The sequence below is a fragment of the Pteropus vampyrus genome, unplaced genomic scaffold, assembly GCF_000151845.1.
Source record: "Pteropus vampyrus isolate Shadow unplaced genomic scaffold, Pvam_2.0 Scaffold47, whole genome shotgun sequence".
Taxonomy (NCBI): domain Eukaryota; kingdom Metazoa; phylum Chordata; class Mammalia; order Chiroptera; family Pteropodidae; genus Pteropus; species Pteropus vampyrus.
Genome location: NW_011888828.1, coordinates 2,585,335 through 2,603,109, shown reverse-complemented (window position 1 = coordinate 2,603,109; position 17,775 = coordinate 2,585,335). Strand labels below are relative to the sequence as shown.

General features: G+C 32.0%; 1 protein-coding gene across 9 annotated transcripts in view; it reads right to left on the bottom strand.

Annotated features, from left to right (window-relative positions):
- The window catches only part of FBXW7 (F-box and WD repeat domain containing 7), a 175,699-nt gene that overhangs the window by 38,220 nt on the left and 119,704 nt on the right, over positions 1-17,775 (bottom strand). The gene's annotated exons all lie outside the window — the stretch shown is intronic.

The following is a 17,775-nucleotide window of genomic DNA, read 5'->3' as shown; positions in this document are numbered from 1 at the left end:
TTGACTAGCAGATTCAAACTCATTGCACTTTTTAAAATATAGCGTCTCTTCTCCATTCAAGCATCTTACGAATGTACTAGAATTCAAAATGAGAAAGGATAACTTTAACCAATCTTTTTAAATTCTAGTTATCAAAGTCTGTGTACTTGAACTTCTTTCACTTATTTGAAAACATCTGTTAGTATCTGTTCCATATTGGTGCTAGGCCAGTAAGAACCATAAATCATACCAGGTTCTTGCTCTAGAAAGTGTACATCATAGTGATCTTCCACAGATTCTTTATTCACTTTAGAGTCGCGTGCCTGCTCTTTAAGTATTCAGTGTTTGATGTGACTGTCAGGCGAGTAGAAAAGAACCTAGTAATCATGCCCCCACTACATTAAAAAAGGAAGATTCTAAATATTCATTTTAGAAACATCAATTTACATTTTAAAGCAATTACTGCATATATAATTTAACAAACTGTATTTCTTGTTTTGAAAGAATCAAGAATTATATGACAAACATAATGCTTACACAGCTCCCCTACCTCTTCAGGACATTGTAAAAACCTGTGAAGATTTAGTACATAAAATCTGAGTACAAAGAAATATGGAAATAGATGGGTCATGAGTAGGGTTTGACATAATTTTGACTGTCATGGAAACATTTTCAAAACATCTATTAATTTGAAAAGGTATCTGATCTAGAGTTGCCTTTTATATGCAGTCAACTGTAATACTAATGGTTAGGAGTATGTTGATATCTTGGCAAAACTAATAAAAATATTTTATTTATAAGTTCATTTTCTTTATTAAGTTTTTTTTAATATCTTAGCACATTAAAAGAAAATTTACCTATAAATATTCAAGCTGCTAAGTGTTCAGAAATTAACTTTGAAAGTTTGTCACATTTACTACGTGACTCTAAAAAGTTCTTTCTGTAGAATGGATATCATGAGTTTCCCATCAGTTGCATGAAGGCATGATAAGCAATGATGTCAAGATGACTACTAAAACAATGTACATTTTAACTTAATTAAGAACTGCTCTGTGCATACAGCTGGCCTGTTTTGAAGTACAACACGGTGATTTGAGATACTTTTAAAATCTAATTCTAAAATGTTTTCTATTGAGTCATGCATATTCAAACTTCTACACCAACAAAAAAGCTTGTAAGGAATAGTTGAAATCTACCAAAGAATATAAAGACAAAGCTAGCAAAAAGATGTTTAACTTTAGAATATTCTTAAATTTGTAATATTTTGTTAGCCCTTAGGATAAAGACAGACAGACACAGACACAGACACACACATACACCCCTCTTCATTTTAAGTCTTTCCTTTAAAGTTACACTATCAAAGGACAAAATAGCACATTAAGAACTTAAATATTTTTCAAGAGACGTTAAATGAAGATGTTAGTTATCATAATCACAATGTAAATCACAAAGATTAAAATTAAATGGTATTTTTACTAACTAGCTTTTATTAAACAGTTGCAATAAACAAATTTTGTCAGACCAAGATGTAATTTACTTCCCGTCAATTCATTTATTTAAAATACTTTAACTTTGTAAAATTCACTGTATATTTTATATATATAGGTAACATAGGAAAAGGAAATTACTGTGAGAAAAAATTATGGTGAGCCTTTAACCCCGAATTCCATTATAATATTATCAGTCTCATCCAAATGAATCCTGAATTATAGAATGGTTCTCTATTTTCTAAACAATAAAACAAGAAGGAAGAAAAAAAACTAAAGAGTGCTTCAAACATTTTATTTTTATAGATCTAGAGCTACCACATTGAAGAAATATTTAGTTAGGGTTACTGAAAACCAAACACTAAGCAAAAAGAATATAAAATTGAGCAAGATGAAGTCTCTATCCTAGAAGAACTTCCAATTTAGGGAGAAGGACAGACAAGTCAATAAAAAAAAATGACAAATCAATATAATTGATAAATGAAATTGCTCAATTTATATGACAATGCATAGAACTAAAAGAGGAAGAGATGTTTTCGGGAAATGCACATGGCGATTTTAAACCAAAAGGATAAGTGAAAAATAAACACTAAATTTAAATCTGACTTGAGTGTTCTTTTAGTACTTATTATCAATGATACTGTAAACTATTTAAGCTTGAATAAGCAACTCTTTTCAAAAAGATGCTCTCCTAAGAAGATGAAGTATACAGGGAAAGGAACTTGCTATATGCCAGGCACTCTCCTAGGTGCTTTACTTATATTAACTCATTGAAACTGTACAGCAACCCTGTGAAGTAGGTACTATTATTATCCCATTTTACAGATGAGGAAACAGGCACAGAGAGTTTAAGTCCCCAAGATCACATAACTATTAAATAAGGGAGCTGAGATTTGAACGCAAGCAGATCTTGATCTCTAGTTTATAGAAAATGATATAGGGTTTTCTACATATATAGCAAGAAGTATTGGTAGTTAAGAAATCTCTAGGATGTTTCCTGAGCTATTTCAATATGCAAATGTGTCATGTATGGATGAAATCTATATTAGAGATACAGCAGACACAGATAAAGAAGAGATAAATTAGGTAGCCAATTGTGTGTTCTGATATACTTCTGGGAATCTACCAAGAGCAGCTTGACAAAGAGTCAATACACCGCCAATACTTCCTTGGTGAAGAACTGATCCCATTATCCTTGACATCATTATATTGAAGATAGGCAGCAATCGGTAGGCATAGTGGAAGAAAGTCTGATAAAATGTGCTCATAATACGTGGGTTTTGCTTTCTTTTCCTAAACGCCCTAGGAACTTCTAAATACTACCCTTATTCCTTCATGGTCTATGCTTTATTTCCCTAAAATATAAAATAATGAAAAAAAAAAAAAGCTAAGAACAGCATATATCTAAGTATCTCCATTGGAAGATCCCTTCAAAGGGACTATTAGGTCCTTCACCCTTACCAAAAGGATCTGAACACGACAGAAAACCGGCAAAAGTTATACATCATAACACTCAAATGTTCTTTATTGGTTATTCCGACCCCAATACACTTAACAGGAAATTATGACTTCTATTTGATTCTGAATATTTTAATTTAGGAGATAGCCAAAGAATACTTGATTTACTTCTCAAGTCATATGTGTGCACGTGTGTGTGCATGTATTGGCCCTGTTCCTTAAGTTCACCACATCTGACCTTTTTCAAAAGCCAACTCATCTTTAATACCATGTCAATTTGATCTGAGTGCGGTCATCATTTCATAGCAGTAAACACCACTATTAATACATGCATATCTATGTGATTCTATCCTACAATTTATTGCTTCAACTATCTCTAATTATGTTTATTCTACCCAAGATAAATAATTACAACAAATGTCGGTTTATATAGTGACTTAATCTCCCACAGACATTCACTCAACAACATTTATTTGGGTGCCTATTATACATAAGTTAAATTAAGTATGGACTCAGTTTCATGGTGGCTGGAGTTTACAGTGTAGTAGAAAGATAATGAAACAATTAAAACAAAGCAAAACTCAAACTGTGGTAAATTCTACCAAGTGTTAGAAAAATACATAATGTTAAAGTTTTGACCTAGTCTGCAGGTTCAGAGGAGGCTTCCCTTCTCTAAAGGAATGGCTAACTGTGTTCTGGTGGGGGAAGGGGCACCCCTATGGCTGCAGTGCACAGAATAAAAGTACTGTGGCAGGTACAAGATGAGGCTAGAGAAATAGGCAAGGGCCAGATTACGCAAGACCTCATAAAGGATTTTGGTCTTTACCATAAGAATAACGAATAGCTAACAATGGGTGTTAGTCAAGGGGAAGACATGATAGATATAATAACTCTTGAAAAGCTCATTCTGAATGTAAGGTTAAAAACAGAATGGAAGTGAGAGTTGGTATGGAAAGACTGTATGAAGGACTATTCCACTAGACCAGGGAGGAGATAATGTTGGCTTGGGCTAGCAAGATGCACCGGAGATGGATAGAAAAGTACAGTTAAGAGATATTTAGAACATAAAACTGATAGGATTAGATCGGTCATGGGAAGTAAAGGAAAGCGTGTTTATCAAAGATGACACAGGATACTGGACAAGAGTCAGTGTTTGTGCTTGTTTTCTAGGGTAAGAAGGATCACAAAGTCCATTTTTGGTCATCTTTGGGTTGAGGTGTCTTTGAGACATAAGGTGAGGATATTACGCTCCAACTGGCTCTGGAGCTCAGAATAAAGGTCTCAGCTAGAGATGAAAGCATGAGACCATCGCATATAGGCCATCTCCAATTTCCTTCATAGAGCCACCTCCTCCGAATTCTTAAGGTATTAATCACAGCTCTTGAACCCAACACCTTGTCGTAGTGTGGGCACATTAATTATTTGTTTTCCCCATTAGACTGTAAGTTCCTTGAAAGCAGTGACCATTTCTATTTTGATTTTCGTTATATCTCAGCTCCTCACATAGTTCCTGAACATATTGGGGTATCAATAAATAATATTTATATGAGATAATCAACAACATAAGATATATTCTAATCAACAATGACAGAAATACAGAAATAAGTGAAAAATATTAATTTTCGGCATAATTTGAAAAACTCATAATTTTCAGGATAAGAAAAGGTAATGTAGTAGAAAATGTAGAATATATTTTATATATTTGTTATTTATTTAGTATTAGTATATTATATATAGTATTATTTATAATATTTTATATATTTACAAACATTTTTCTCTCAGGGAAAAACTTTTCTACATATTTATCAGTTACACAATTCAAGTATAAATTAAATTGGAAGGAAATACACAATTTGATACACAATCAAAATGCAATTATCTTCGTTATTAAAAGCCAATCTGGTTTAGGACTTCTTGTATCTTTAAAAATGCCCAATAGAATATAAACTTTTCCAATTAAAAAGAATATATAGTTTTAACAACACTTAATATACACTATTTCCCACAGATCTCACTTAAAGTAGTATTTTATTTATTCACAGGTTATTAACCTAACAGCATTTTTGTACCTCCATTTTACTGACAAGAAAAATTTTGAGAGTTACCAAAAGCATTATAACTAATTTTAGCTAAACAGAAACACCTTTAGCATTATATATTTTAATCTCTATGAACAGAATAACAGATTGAGTTCCATTTCCATTAAAATTAAATTGAATACTGCATATCTTACCTATAATTGCCTAGCTTTATTTTGTTTTAGCTGCCTTTTATCACTATCTCCCATTGAGAAAGAATATATCAAGAAACACTACACTTAATGAAAAGGGTCAAAGGACTCAAGATCCCACTGAAATACCTTTCTGTAAAAAAAGTATTGTTATTTCAATCACTACATTCATTTTGGTGTTGTGAATATAAAAATATGCAAGAAATAATTTTAACAATAGACACATTTTGAGGCATACCATTCACTTCTAACTTTGAATGCAGGTAGAACATACTTCATCTTAATCCTCAATGTAGTCAACACTATACACATGGATTTCAAAATCTTCTTTGCCTTTCATATTCTAATAAATATTATATATCAAAATTGCAGAATGTTATTGCTCAAAACATATATCTTTTTGTATATAAACACAGTCTGAGAATTTTAAGTAAATATATTGATGATTACAAAATACAGTGCAAAATGATGAGAGGCACCAGCTAACAGTATCAATGCTTTTAAAATTATATTTAAAATAAACAAAAGTTGCTAAAAAAGGAAAGAATGATAAAATTTTGTAAGAAGTTGTGGTTGGCCATTTATTACTTTCCTGTATTAGTTAATTAATATTCTAAAAAGGTCTACAAAAGGCTGAACAACCTCTCAAGCACTGAATTCATGGCACTGACCTTAGACTTCCTTAGAATGATTTTTAATGCACTCTGTTATTAGTAAAACCTGTTCAAACACATGCCCCATCTGCCAGCACCCCATCTGCAGGAGAGCTTCTTATTCTTGTAGACAGTACAACTCCTGCTTGCTTCCTTCTCTTCTCTACATACCAGCTGTATGGTAATGAGCATGAGCAGCTGAAAATACTGCACGATAACAAAGCTAATATGAAAACAGCAAAACACTTCCCCTCAACGAAGCAGTTGGAGCATGAACATAGCAAATAAGTTATTAAACAGAGGTGGGGGTGAGAATTGTATTTGTGTGTATTGGGGTGGGGGGTGCTTGTGTGTACGCATACATATGTGTTAAATATGGGGTTTCGACATAATTAAAACATAAAAGGAACCAAGAGCAGCACAGGGTACTAAAGAAAGATCTAAATTTCTAAGTACTTTAGTTAAGACTTGTAAATCAATTCTTTAAATGTCTTAAGTCTCAATTCTTATATAGTGATGGTATATCAAGTGTCATTTTGACAAGCTAGTTTTCAAAGATGTTAACAAGTATGTTCCATTTTCTAACTTATTTGGGGTCTTTAAGGAAAGAAATGGAGTCAGAACTTACAATCATAATAGAAACTATTTACTAGATATTTTAGCAGCTAACATGTGAATCAATAAGTTATATCTTTTTAATTCTTATACTGCAATTTAAATTTTTTGTTTTAATGCTAGTAGAAGCCAACGCACTTATTCTGAACATCTGAGAAACTCCAAACAAAACACTAAGCTGGCGCATGTTACCCTCTTAAATTAGGAAGACATAATGGGATTAATTATTACATATGTGATAGCTGCACTGAATGCATCTACATAATGTAAGTAGAATCAAATTGCATTAATTTTTTATGTGCAGTATCTTTCCATTTAGAGAGTAAAGTCGCTCAGGAAATGGTTTAAGAAAAATGACTATTTAAAACTGATTCTGTGCATTTGCTTTCATAATTTGAAGAAACTAAAAATAAAAAATCTTCAAAATATTAACTATAAGCAAAAGAAATAAATATTATCATACCAGGAAAATGAATTATAATTTTTACCAACACATTTTTAAAAATCTTATGTGGACTTTATAACAGTTATTAAGTTCTTATTACATACTCATACTTTCCATAGGTTATTTCACTTTACCCTTACAACAACCCTATGAAGTAGGCACTATTATTATCTCCATTTTTACAGATGAGGCTCAATCAGTGAGGGAGCTAAAAACTTAACCCCAGATCTAACTGTCTCTATCACCTATGCTCCTAAGCACTCTGCTTCTGATATAAACTCCGCGAGGGCAAGGATGTGGGTTTGTTTCCTTCACTGTCTACTCCAAATGCCTAAAGCAGTCCTTGGCTCAAAGGAGTTGTTGAATAGACTGAATAAATAGATGGAATAGATGGAAGAAATAACTACTCAGTTGCTTTCTTTTAAGTGTAAATCATTTCAAGTAAAAAAAAAAAAAAAGCTACTATAAATTTTGTAATAACCCTAATTGTTTTGATACTGAGAAAAAAATATTTACCAATTAAAGAATATAAAAATTAGACTGTTTAGCAATCTAAGTTTTGTTCCCTTGTCATGTTGAAAAAGTAAGACTTTATTTTTTAAAATTCTCATAATCAAACATTCATTTTGAAAGGTTGGTACAGAATGAATACGAGCAAAATTGCACTAATTTTAGTATTTTGCATATTTTCGTGAATCCACTTGTCCTCATTTTACTGTTTAAATATAAAATGCATTTTTCCTGTTAACTACCTTAACATATTCCTTGACTTCAAATATAAATCAAGGCCATGAGCTTCCACAATATAAAAGCTTTCATACTATATGTATGCGTATACATAAATACATATATATGTATAAATAAAACAACCTGAATTAAAATAGTTCCAACTTAAAGAAACAATACCAATTATCCTTTAAAAAGATATAGTTGCCTTTTCTCAGAGAAGAGCAAACTTTTAACAACACTTACAGATTAAAAGTCCACAAATTCAGACAAGATTTACAAAAACAGTACTATACTGCCCCTACATGTTCAAACTAGTAGTAACAATGACATCTTAAAATCTAAAGTGATTATGCAGAGATTTCTGTGGATTATTTAAAAGCTGTTTAAGCTTAAATTATTCCCAAGTGAACTATAAGAAATCATCCACATATAAAAATGTAGTTAAATAAAGGAATCACCCATGACTTTTATATTATTTTTAATTTTTTTTCTCTAAACAGATTTCCACATCATTACGTGAAGATATCATAAAATAACCTCATACAAATAGCTAACTAACCATGCACTTTTGGGGTCAATATTAATGTATTAACGTTTGAGAAATAGTTACTGTTGTTTCCTCTCTACACCTAAATCAATGTCAATAAAGTTTATAAACATATACATAGACACATATATGGACACTATCAAAGTCACAAGAGATAATATCAGATTTACTTAAAAAAATCTTTATTTCACACTGACATTTTAGGAATAGATAGCACTATATGTGTAAATAAAGAGATGTGCTAGACCACTAGGTGCCTGTAAAAGGAAACAACTGAATTGTTGTTTCTAGTGTTTGGAATGTCATTGGCTTTAGCCCAAATGGTAGTCCTTTCAGCTATTACTTCTACAGTAAAATTTACATGCAAACATTTTTAAATTATATCTGCCATTATTTAACTGGTTTATATGTGAGCCACATTAATTTACAAAACTTTCTCCAACAAGTCAAGGATAAGGCCAAGAACACTAATTCTGACCCAGGAACAATCCAGAAAGAAATAAATCACAGTGGGCCTGAATGGATATTATGATTGAAGTTTCCTTGCAAGAACATGAAAAATGAATTAAGATGAAATAATATTTAATCTTTCAGAGCCTCAAAATAATATTCTGTACTGATTTACTACCTAACAGTATTTGAAAGCCAGTAGATTATACATTTCAACAGAGTCAACGACATAACCCTATCAAGTCAGGGAGAGTATGTCTGCGTGTATATGTAGGTATCCATATACATACGGAGAGACTATAATACAAATTATCACCAGTTTACTTAGAAATGAAAAGTGTATAACTGAGTAAAGGAGTCTGGTGACACACCGTACACGGGAGCAGACTAAACATGCTGTCCATGCCTGTGGTGAATTCTTGGAGTCATTAAAATGTTAAATTATATAAATGATAGAATTGCTTTCTGCTTTGTCCACTAATGTATTTCATGGATCTAGAACTGTGCCTGGCAATTAATAGATACTTATTTGTTAATGAATTAATTAATCCATGTTCCTCTGATTTTCATATGTGACCATAGAATGGGACAATGAGATAAGTCTCTCAGAGACAGCAAAGTCTCCACGGGCTCCTTAAGGGAAGGTCTCTGCCTTGTTCATCTTTGTTACATTAGCAACACATACCGGGAATATGCTGATTACATAACAGCAGAATTAAAATATATTTAGTGGTGTTAATTTTCCATGGAAATACTGAGAGAAGTAAAAAAGTGGCCAGGATTCTCATCCCTCATTTAAAGTAAAAGTCTGCTAGCATGAGTTGCATTTAATCACTGGAAAAAAATACATAAGCTCCAAACTACCCTTATATTACACAGAGCTTCCTATAACTAGGTAAATAAAATTTAGTTATTCATTTATATAATGTATGTTTTAAAGCATTTAAATATGCATGTACTCAGAGACTTAATATAAGGCTTAGAAGACTGTGACATTTCAAACTGTATGTCCTTTTTTATATGTGGGTGATAGCTGTAAAACTCAAAGTTCTGTGGAGTTATTTCTATAATTTTAGAGAAAGCTGTGTTTTTGACTTCAGAATTCTTTGGAGTTTAGAAAAGTAATATGGTATATATATAGTGTATTATAGAACATTTCCAGTACATTACATTATTACAAAATATGTGAATATACAGATAATAATAAAAGTGACTTATGTTAGTTAGGGTTAAGTTTGGCTAACTTAAAAAACTTTTTTAGTTTTCAGGGCCTGTTGGAATTCTGATCTGCAGACAAGAACCCGTAACTATATTATTTCATACTCGTCTACTTTGCCAGGAGCTTAGCACTAAGTTTATTTTTAACATATTTTTCATCTGTGTCCCATACTACAAGTCTTAATATTAAGTTAGTTTCCATAAAACACGACCTACAAATTTAAATAGCCTTGCCCTGTGATGTTAAAATTACTAAACTATTTGTACAGATTGCTATCTACCAACAAAAGGGATAACAAGTCAAGGCAGTTATTTGTATGATGTAGCTATAGATTTATAAATCACGTTATCATTTGTTTTACATTCATATCTGACAACTGAGGCACAACCTAATAATTATCTGATGACAAAAACATCTAGAAAGCCATGTTATCAGTAATTAGATATTGAGGCCATTATCAATTACAGGAGCAAAGTGGGAATTACATATTTAAAAGTGCAGGATTACATGGCAAAAGTTAACCCTTAAAACATTTGGGAACTAAGGATTCATTCACTCTGCAAACGCTTACTCAGGTCAGTATACTACAGTGTTCGTGATGCTGGAGGCAGATGTCCACATTAGAACCTCAGCTCCATCACTTACTAGCTTTGGGAAAGTTATTTAACCTTTCTACGCCTCAGAGTCCTCATCTGTAAAATAGAGATACTATAACAGAACCTACTTCATAAGGTTAAAGATTAAATGAGCTTATATGTATCAAGTACTTAGAATAGTGCCTTTCCTGTATCCCAAGTTAGACTCTATACTCTTACTCTATTTTACTGTCAGCGAAACATCAGCATTAACAGTTACTTTTCTGTTTCCCTTAATTAGAACCTAAACTCCATGAAGGCATGGCCTTTTAGTTTTGTTATATCTACAGGTTCTGGAAAAGTTTCTAACTCTGTTCTAACTGCTTAATACATATTTTTGGGCCAATAATATTAGTAAGTTTCATGTCAAGATATAAGCGAATAATTTGCTGCAGTATAATGAATCCGAATAAAACAAGATGTGAGCCCAAGCAATAATACAAGTTCCTTCTGTTCATCACTTCTCTAATCATCTGCTTAGCAAACATCCTTCATGTTTTAATTCAAAGTTACTGTGAGGCCTTTTCTAAGCCATTTGCATTGAGGCCTGGAGTCAATATTGCCACCAATACTTTGTACATGGGCCTATTTAACCAATTATCCTCTTTTACTATAAGCCAGTGGTTCCCAACCTTTTGGGCCAGGGACTGGTGCTCCTATGAGAATCTAATGCCTGATGATCTGAGGTGGAGCTGAGGCAGTGATGCTAGCGCTGGGGAGCAGATGCAAATACAGGTGAAGCTTCGCTCATTGGCCTGCCGCTCACCTCTTGCTGTGCGGCCTGGTTCCTAACAGGCCACGGACCAGTACTACTCCACAGCCCAGTGGTTAGGGATCCTTGCTATAAGAGTTTATTTATGGTTTTACCACTAGACTATAGGATGCTTAAAGGATTGTGATTTTTCATTTTGCATATCCACAGGAAGAAGGGATGAAAAATCATCACCTTTTAATTTACAGCCAATGCTTTACACAGTACAGAGAATAAGACCACAGGAAAATTAAAATTTATGTTGTTTACTCATGTTTATGCATGACGCATGAAACACTCTTAAGAAGAAAAAGACTGATAGGATCTAAAGCAGAATGGTCTGATATGTGGTAACTAAATAATTCCATTATTGATAAAATAAGTAGTGACAATACAGGATAACAGATGATCTGAAAATGCCAATTATCCCTCAAGTTCTGAGGAATATATACATGTGGAAAAGAGCTTAGGAAGTCACATTTTAGTTTATTCACTTCAAAAATAAAATCAAGTATCCTACTGAACTTTGTCCTCAAACTTGCTCATACTACCACCCTACTCTTTCTACTTTCCAAAATATTGTAATAATTCTTTATTTCAGCACTTTCTGACATTTTGGGGCTACCATAGACACTCAAAAGTACCATCTAAATGACTATATCCTATGTTTGTTTCTCCTTCATTTTCAAAATGCGTGAGTAGTAATTACTTTTTAAATTAAATGTCAAACCGTATCTGAGTTTAGTTAAATTTAGAAAATGAAATATTCAAAATCACAGCTGCACAGTCATTTAAAAACATTTAGTAAACAAAAACATGCTATAGTCTTACAGTACAAAAACTCCTTAAACAATTTTCCAAGTTTAACACATACTTCAACAAATTGGTCACTCAAATATTTATACTAACTTTCTCCTTCATATCACTGGGAACATAAAAAAAAAACAACATTAAACTCTAAAAGTTTACTGCCTAATTGAGGAGACAAGATAACTATATGAAGCTGTCAAATAACACCACTGAGCAGTACTTATATACCTAAGAGCCAAAGATAATGGCAAGAATGACCGTATGTTCGACTGATGCATGAGGACAATGGTGGGTACAATCGGTGCCAGGACGAAGGTTCCAACCAGAGAGGTAAGCTAGACTGTGAGGTTATGGAAAAAATCTGGAGAGATGGAGGCACAAATTTAACTGGTAGATACCAAATAGACTAGTATGAAGAAGGAGAGCATGATGCTGGCTTTGTAAAGGTTTCATATTTCTCTGTGTGAAGGAAATATCCATCTCTTTCTACTTGGCTAACAGATCCATGAAACGGATGTTGAGTTTCACAAAATGCCTTTCAGGCACCCAGACGTTTTAGAAAAGCAGACTTGCTACAAGTACTTTAAATGAGAATTAATCATGGTTAAACCATTAAAAAAAAAAAAGGCGAACCTGGATTGGAGCTAAAGGCAAAGCTATGTCAGAAATGTAAGACTAAGCAGTAGTGCTATAAGAAACAGGCAAGTATTTCTGGCAGCTGAGAGCTAGCATGAGAGGTACTCTTGTAGTAGAGATTATTAATAGCAATATACTTTGGGAGAGGCTGTCATTTATACTGTGCAAATATCACAGTAAAATCCAGACATGTAAAAGTATAAACTAAGGTAACAAATAAAATTTGAGCTAACCATAAGACATGCAATAAAAATGTTTACTCAATGCTAAATCATGAAAGTATACATGTGGATCATTTCTTCAGATAAAAAAACAGATGACTTTTTTTAAACTATGGACGAGCAGGAGAAAATTAAAGCTGAAAATATGGGTGACAGGACTATGGCAAATAATATTTTCTAGAAAGAAAAAAAAATCACCATGAGCAACAAATTATTTCTTCACCTATTTACATATTTTCCTTATGAAGCTTTAAGTATAAACATATACTATTATTTTCTCAAAATGAAAAAAAAAATTCCTCTGATAAAAAACCTAGAATAATAAACACGGAAATACAATGATATAGTATCATCTAAGTAAAATCCACAAAATGTTACCATGGTAAGAATAAATTTGTTTAGAATATTATTTATTTCTATTTAAGCAACATTAGAAGTACTTCATGCTGGTTTTTCACTGGTACAATCTTTCTGGAAAATAATTTAACAGTTTTAGAAAAATAAAAATCTTTATACTCCTTGACTCAATAATTCTACTTCTAGAAATCTGTGTATAGAAGTATTAAAGATTTATGTATAAAAAAGTTCAAAGCAGGTCACTGTCTAATTCAAGAATGGTAGGAAAATTATGATATATTCACTTGGCAGATTTAACACTTTTGAATAACTCCAGCCATGAAGAACTACCAGCAACATACTAAAAATGGATTAAAGTATCAATTTTGTTAAAATTATTTATTTAAAAATTGTTATTATGGTTATTTCTGAGAAGTGGAATTACTGATGATTTAGAAAAATATTTTTTCTAAATTTTATATATTAAGCATGTTTTTCTTATTTTTATCAGAGAAGTAAAAGATATTCATTATTGGAAGAAAATAAATATTCTCTATTATCACCATTCAACTCAGAGAATTTGGGGGATTATTAAATTCAGGAGGGTAATTATTCACAAATTTGCTTTACCAACAGAGTTTATGATGCTACATATTTTTGTGCTACTTACAAAATCTTCATACAAATGAAAATTTTATTGTAGAATAAACAGAGATTTTGTTTTCTCAAACAAAGGCAATACAACTGATAAAACTGGCAGACCTTTCTTGAAAAGGTGCTAATGGACTCATCGACAGTTTATTAAGGAGCATTATAGGTTAAAATTATATACAGCTTGAACTAATTGAAGATTATTCATGAGAACAAATTAGATTATGCTTGAATGAGATTAAAATTTTGAATATAGGTTTGTCTATTATCATCACTAACTCAATAATGAAGAAAAAAACTTGAACTCAAAAGAATACTGAAGCTGAGAGACATAATGCTGTTTTTACTTTTTTCTTTGTCATCACTGTCAAAGGTACTGAGAAAATTGATGAGAATGATACCTCGTGGCAGTATGAGGATAATCTGTCAGACACTCTGTCCTCAGTTGTTGCCTGCCAAGCACAGACCCTGAAGTATGACAAAGATTCTGTCCTTGACCAAACTCTAGTAAGGCTCCTCTGAGCTCTTTTTCAACTAGGCCCTATCTTTGGGTATGTTCTCAAGAGCCAAATTTTAGCAAGCATCCTACTAAGTCATAAGTCAGTTTAACCAGAATCCCCTACGCTTGATATCTGATCACCCTCAGCATCAGATTGTCCTCCGTATCTGTTGGGGTCCTCATCCTCCATCATCCCCCACGTGAGGTCTGACCACCTTGGTTAAGTTGGTTTAACCAGAATCTCCCCTTTACCCCTGCTGTTTCCTCTGAGTAATTTTCTATCCACTCACTTCCGCCCCCCTCCTTAGCTATAAATTCTCAATTTTCTTTGTTATATTCAGAGGTGAGCCTGATCTCTCTCTTCTACCGTCAAAACCACTTTTGTAGTAATCTCAATATCTACTGTGATAGTCCCCCTAAATAAAGTTTGTCTTAACCATTTTTACAAGTGTCATGAATAATTTTTTCTTTAACAGGTATCACCCCTCAGCTCACAAAAAGACAACAAACAAGCATATTGTTCAAATATTTCCAGTTTTTTTCCTATAATTATTGCATAATCTGTGGAGAAACTTTATAAGTGAAACACCTTAAAAAGATTACACAAAAAAATCCCAAATTTCTAATGGACTATGATACCAAAAGTTATGTGTAAGTTAATTGTTTAAATCTTTGAATGTATTTTCTCATAGAAACAATGTCAACAGTGAGAGGTTCCCAGGTTTATCCTCCAAAATACTAATATAATAGTAGTTAAAAAGTTAAGTTCACAAGAAAAATGTATAAAAGTCACAAAACATGGTAGAAAGAAAATAGCTACTACCTGCCATATCAGAGAATCCTGGGGTTAAAAACTAGTTTTACTATTTACCAAGAAAACTGGAGGTAGTTAACTTGTTTGAGTCTCAGTTTTCTAATCTACCGAAGACAAATATTACCTAACTTACAGTACTTAAACAGTTAAGGATTAAGTGAGTTAAAATATATGGCATAGTTATGACAGTGCCTAGAATACATAGTAGGTTCTTTTTAAATGATAGCAATTATTAATAGCATTATTATACTATACTGTACATTAAGAAGGGAAATAATAAGCAATATGTTAAAATACTAGTGATTAGACACAAAAAGATTTTTCTCTACTTAACTACAAAAGAACTTGGAAAAAAGATGAGAGTTTTAAAGGAAATGAAAGGTTTATGGCTTTAACAATCTCGGTCTAAAAATTTGCCATGAGCTGAAACTTATGCAAGCCAAAAGATATATCCACAAGAAGATTTACTGTTGTATTATTGTAATCATAAAAACCTTTATGTCACGGTTTTGTAAATAAAGTTTTATTAAAACACGGTCATGTCCATTTGCCCATTTCCTGAAGTATTGTTTACAGTGGCTTTCATGCTACAATGGCAGAGCTCAGTAGCAGTTTTAACAGCAAATATATGGTTCACAAAGCCTAAAATATTAAATGGCCCTTTGCAGAAAAAGTTTGTGGACCCTGATTTAAGCTCATCCTCAATGACAATAGTACACAGGAGTGAGATTAACATTTTTTCAAAGGACACAAATATTTAATTTTATTTCTATTTTCACCTTAAAATATTTTTTTTAAATATGGTATTTTGAATAGAACTTGATATTGAATACAGTCATTACGAAATTATTTTCAACTATCAAAATCTCAGTCATGTATTTCATTATTGCCTGAACTCTTGGGTTTCAGGTGAACAAGTCCTTGTCCCATATTGCCCCTACCTCACCTTCCTGCCACTCTACCAGCAGCTCTAACCCATTCTCTTAGCCCATCGTGCTGCTGACGCTTATGCTACACACAATCAGTACATGGTTCAAACCCAAGAATATATAAGGCACTCTAAAAACAATATTTGACTATAAACCAGCACAGTCAACCAGATATATTAAAAAGCTCTATATAAACCAACAATTGCACGTCATTTGGAAATTTCTACCAAAATAGTAACATTAAAGAATAACCTTACGAGAATATTCTAAATGCTTAAAAGTTAAGAAATGAAATTTAAGCATTTTCTTTCAACATATTATTTTTAATAGTAAGACATCATTATTTCTCTTATCACCAGAAAGAAAAAAATGTTGCCAGGAAAGCTATGAAATTCCGTCAAGCTGTATCCTTATTTTACATGTTTAAAATGTAGAAATATAATGTATCTTAGGATTTAAGAAATGTACTGTTATCATAATTAGGCATTCCAATTTCAAATAAAATAATTTCCCAGATTAAATAAGTTTTTCCTATAAAATTTCAGATTAAATAAGTTTTTCCTATAAAGTTTCTCTTCCTTAAAGGACAATTGGTTCTTTTAGAATAAAAGATTATGTACTCAACTACCATTCTGAAATTTTCCTGATACCAAGAATTACCTATAGGACTTCTAAAAAAAAAAAAAAAAAAAAATAGATCCCTGAGCCTCAATCCCTATCTGTTACATAAGACTATCCAAAAGAGGGGAACCCTCGATTCTATGTTTTTAACAAGTATTCTAGGTGATACTTATAATCAAGAATGTCTGAGCAAATATAAAAAATTACGAGGATCTTAATGCTAAAAGCATTTAATTTCAGGTAACCGATTAATAGCTAGATTGCTAATTCTTTACTATTATTAAGTCCTAAAAATCTCTGATGAGAGACTAGAGTAATTCATACAAATATAAGTTAGACTACCAGTAATAATATTATACTTAATAGTGAGGTAAATAAATTTTCTGAAAACATTCAAGAGATATAAATTGAAGTTGTAGTTTAAACAACTATTTCAAAGAATTTTTCACAATTTTCAAAGTTATTTTATTATGCAAACATTAAGCGGATCGACATCTTCGATGAACGGTCAATATCATGTTTTGCAAATTTTAATAGGTCAAGACTGCATACGGTCTTATAAGAGATCACTGTACTTTACATTAGCTCACTACTTGGGAGAAAAAAAAATGCCTACAAAATACAGAACTCTATCTGCTTTGTGTACTTTCTGTATAACAATCTGTTTGAAAGAACCTAGACATACCTAGTGTAAAAGTTAAACTGAATGCTAGACACAAAATATGATTAATTATATTATCACACCAAAAGTCTTTTTAATATTTGATAAAGAAAAATATATCTTAATGTTTATCATTAAAATTACCAAGGGAATGTTGGTTAATTAAATAACAAAGAGCATGTGAATCAATTTAAAGCTATTTAAGCAGTTGCAAAAAGGAGAGAGGGAGTATAAAATTACGCTATATCCCTCTAATATTTCTAGTAGTGAAGAGTCAATGAGTTATGCAATAGTAAATTATTGGCAGGCAAGTAGTCTAAAACCAAATGCGTTAATTTTGCTTTTTAACAAACTTCCAAAAAAATTTTCTAGTATAAATTTTATGTTTCAAATTTAGTC